This window comes from Montipora capricornis, chromosome 3 (genome assembly GCF_036669925.1).
Source record: "Montipora capricornis isolate CH-2021 chromosome 3, ASM3666992v2, whole genome shotgun sequence".
NCBI lineage: Eukaryota > Metazoa > Cnidaria > Anthozoa > Scleractinia > Acroporidae > Montipora > Montipora capricornis.
In genome coordinates, this window is record NC_090885.1 from 9313378 (window position 1) to 9318377 (window position 5000).

Below are 5000 nucleotides of genomic sequence, written 5' to 3' on the forward strand. Positions count from 1 at the left end.
ATTAAATGGACTTCTGTACAATGGCCACTATGGTTTTCGTGAAAATATGTCAACTCAGCATGCAATTTTGGATATTGTTAATTCGATCCAAAGTAATATGGATAACAAATTGTTCACTTGCGCTATTTTCCTCGACTTTAAAAAGGTATACGGGGCCCGGTAAACAATTGGTTTTCATCCTACTTAAATGGCAGTGTCAAAACTACTCAAATCGATAAACGAATATCTTCTAAAAGAAATGTGCTAACAGGGGTCCCACAAGGCTCTGTACTGGGCCCTCTACTTTTCTTGATTTATATTAATGATATTTATAATTCTTCTGAGAAGCTTTCTTTTCATTTACTTGCTGATGATACAAACCTGCTGTATGCTGACATGGATTTGAAGTCACTAGAAAGTATAATCAACATCGAATTGCAGAAAGTCTCTGACTGGTTGAATGCAAATAAGCTGACCATAAATTCAAAAAAGTCCAATTTTGTCGTCTTTAGGCCATCACAAAAGAAGCTTAGCTATCAGATCAATATTGGGATATACAATAATACCTCAAATAGTGATACTTTTCTTGAATGCAAAGCTTATGTTAAGTTCCTGGGTGTGCTCATCGATCAAAATTTAACTTGGAAGTATCATATCGACTACATTGCCTCTAAAATTAGTAGGGCTGTTGGAATTATATCACGATTAAGACACTCTGTCCCTCTAAATACTTTAATCCAAATTTACCGTTATCTGATTTTCCCATATACATGCTACGGAATTGCTGTTTGGGGCCAAGCTGCACAGGTCTATTTGAAGAAGGTCTTTATCTTACAAAAGCGAGCTCTTTGGCTAATGTTCTTTGCTGGTAATTGATCTCATGCTATTCCTTTGTTTATCTCTGCTAATGTCTTACCCCTCAATATGCTTTATTTTGAAACAGTATGTTCTCTTATGCACGACATATCTACCAAATTCTGCGCCTCAGAATATCTGTGATGTTTTTACCTGCTCATCTGACGTTCATACATATAACACTAGATTTTCTGATGCTGGTAATTTATATGTTAATAAATCAAGACTAAGAATTCAACTTAATTCGTTTTCCATTTTCGGAGCTAAGTTGTGGAATTGCCTGAAGCCTGACCTGCGTGAACGTAGCAAAAAACGTTTCAAAACTAAGATTCATCAATTTTTGCTTGCGGTACTTGGTAATGAGGATGATTATGTTGATGTCTCTACGTTAATGTTTGAAATTACTAATTATTTTTAATCAAACACTAGTAGCTGTCATTATTTATTCCTTATGTTCTATGTCTTATTATAGGTTCTTGATCTTCTCATGTAAATCGTAGCTATTTGTGAATATATGTGTATACCTGTTTATTCTATTTATTTATTTATTTATTTATTTACTTGCCTGATTTTAATAATAATATATTTTAGTGAATTTTATTGTAAGCTATACAACCCGCCCCGATTAGCGTTGCTACATGCGGGTTGTATATATATCTATTTTTCTAATTTGTTAAATTTGAATTATTTAAATAGAATGATGATTTTTAAATAAAATGATGATTAACGACATCGCAAACATTCGTAAGCCACAAACTCGTCTAAAACGGACACAGTTTGCCCTCTCATTGCACGGAAAAGACGAGGACAACTGTACGTATAGGTAAGTGAAGCTTATTCTACATTTACAGCTTACTTTAGCATTTATAAGCTCAAGTATATTTTCCTATACAAAGTCTATAAATCGTAAACCGAGCTTGGGCTGCCTGTGTTTCCCGTAGTTCATTCAATTGACAGATGGTGATCACGTGCAACTTTATAGTTGCCTAGCACGTGATCAATTTCTTCCTTTTGACAAACATCATGACCTTTCCGATTATTCATAAAAGTCAAAGACTGCAGAAATTTTCGTGTTTTTAAGATCGATCGAGTCTTTCGATGAGGATTCGATTCATCCTCGGAGACCCAGGGGCAGATCGCGGAGGAAAGGGAAAGTCAAAACGGGCGAAAGGAAATGGCGACGAAGAAAAACATAGTGGGGCGAGAAGAGCCCCTGGGGACAAGTTCTTACCAGACCAGTTCCAAACAGCAGAGGTAATTCTCAATTCTGATTGGTGCCAGAAATTCTTTGTGTTTTTCTGCCCAATCAGAGGTCAGCAGGCCGTGAAGTCGTTTCGTGTCTTCTTTCACGGAAATCACTTGATCGCCATACTCGCCTTGGTTTGTTTGGCAAGGTTTTGCTCGAGGAGAAAAGTCTCAATCACAGCACAAAATATACAGGGAATCGTTCGGAATATCGGTGGAGAAATACGCTGGACCTTTCGCAGGTATTGGTACAGTAGCGTATTTCCAAGTGTGCGAGATTTGTTTAAAGATGTTCTCACCGATTCACCTAATAAAATAGCAGTGCAGCGATTACTTAATTGATCTGGCAATTATTTTTATTCTGCCCCCTTATCTTGGTCGAGGTATTTCTAGAAATCTTACATGAATTGCGGTGGCAATAACTTTTGCTAATCTCGAGAAATTCTTGATCGCACGGGCCACACGCAGCACGACTTTATTTCAATGCGCGCCGAATTAAATTCAACGCTATCGAGCTCGTGTTCTCTTCACGATATTGTTCACGATGAGCCAACCGAAAGAAACAGTTCAGTCACGCCTGTTGTCGAGTGCGTTCTTACGTTTTTGTTAACAAACAGAGACAGCGAAACCTTTATGGTAAATTTTTGAAAATATTTGAAGAGGCTTTCGATCAAACTTAAAAGTCCAGGCAGCTGATGGTCTTTCTGGTGCATTGTGCGACACTTGTCACAAAAGGCTGGAATCAATCTGGAAAAAAAAAAGTCGTCATTTGCCATTTCAGCAAAGCACTTGTTGAAAAGGAGACATCCCCTTTATCCTTTGACACCGAGGCAAGATGCAGAAACTGCTTTTCACAGTGACATGGAAAAAGGTTATAGAATTCCCTTTGAAAATGTACCAATTAAGCCAATTCCACCATCCTCAGTGATGTATTGTCCTGGTGAGTTAAAAAATCACCATGAGGAAAGCACCCAAACACCAAAATCAAGTTGCCACTGCTTTCCAAAATCAAGCAAAGGAATATCTGTCAAGGTATACACAATTCCAATAATTCTGTATACATACACACACTGTATGTTGATGTAGAAACACATGTTTTATTATACTGACAGTACACTAGAAAATGACATTTGCCATTGTTGTAATGGCATATTCTTAAGTTTCAAGTTTTTTGCAAATTACTTAGTTTAACTTTTTACAAAAGATGCCATATCCTTATCCTTTAGGAGGCTCAGAACAGATGTTCAGCCAAGTGCTCCGGCTTATTGTCACACATGCCACCTGAGCCACTCCAGAGGATCATTAATGAATATAGATTAATTTACAACCAGAAATAGTTTGTTAGATTTGGTCAGGCTTATCTCAAACGTTTGTCCAGCGTCCTTCCCTGATTTGTTTGGAAACAAGCGAGAAGCGTTATTTTGCATTCTTCCAGTGGACTTTTTTTCATCTTTCAGCTTTTTCATAAATTTTTCAAATTCTTCTTCAGTTTATAGTTCTTTCTCACATCATGTGCTGGGTCACAGAATTATGATATGGTTTCAAAATCTAAAAAACAAAATACTGCCCACTGAATTGGTTTTCGAGATACTTTTCAAGCAACAAGTTTTAGAGGGCCTTTGAGCAGCACTGTACCATTACCATAGCAGCAGTTGGGACCCAGCAAACACATTGCCTCGCAATAGTATTACACATGTATGAAGCTGTAGCCCTTTTGTAAAGATTGGAGTAATCTTTTTCCCATTCCCTAAACTGAGAAAATAATTTCTCTTTTCATCAGTGACCACATTTCTGTCATTCTGTAGAGTGCTCTTTACCTCTTCGAACAATTGTCTATCTAGATTAATGCTGCAGTGACATTTTGCATTTTGCCTTAGTATAATATTAATGCTGATTTCAAAACCCAAGCAGCTGGATACAGTTGAACAACAACAATAATAGTAATAATAATAATAATAATAATAATAATAATAATAATAATAATAATAATAATAATAATAATAATAATAATAATTATTATTATTATTATCATTATCATTAATATCATTGTTGTCATTGTTCAACATACTTGTACTATAGAAAGAGTATGCTGTTTCCTTCTTTCTGTGGGAAATATGAAAATGGTACATAAATCAGTTACTAATGGTTCATTTTTTGAGGTTCTATTTTGTTTCCCTAAACTGAAATATTGTGCTATTTTTTCTGATGTGTCCAATAACGCTGACAAATTAATAAAAAAATATTGAACGAATGTGAATTAATTATTAAAAGTTGTCACATTTTTGGGATCTTTGATGTAAAGATAAATATCAAGGTTAAGATTTTATATTTGCAGAGGTACAACTCAGATTATGTACTACATGGATCCAAACTCGTTTTACTATTGGAGAAGATTTCTTTCAGCATTGTTTAAGAAACCTCAGGACTCCGTTGTTGTTATTACTGTCGAACACACAGCACACTTTTGTATGAAATATGAAATAGCAAACAAGAATTTCCTTAGAGCAAAATTAATGTTCCTTGAGAACATTAATGACAACCCAACTTAAGGTGCTCACAATCTCTTTCCTGTGTTCTTTGCAACTGTCTTTAATCTTTTTTCACGTTCAGATTATTGTCCATTATCCAAGTAACATTGTCTCAAAGGAATTGCCAGCACATTTGCACAGCCTGGGTATTGCCCTTTGCAAGGCTATTAAAGAACACATCAGCTGTTACTTTGGCAGCATTCAGAAGCAAACGTTTTCTCTGGAGATCAGCAAAATTTCAGCCACAGCAATTGATGCAAGAAATCGAGAAATACCTCGACTAAGAAAAGGAGATCAAAAGTAATCGCTGCTATTTTATTAGGTGAATCGGGGAGGACATCTTTAAGAAAATCTCGCACACTTGGAAATACGCTGCTGTAACGATACCTGCGA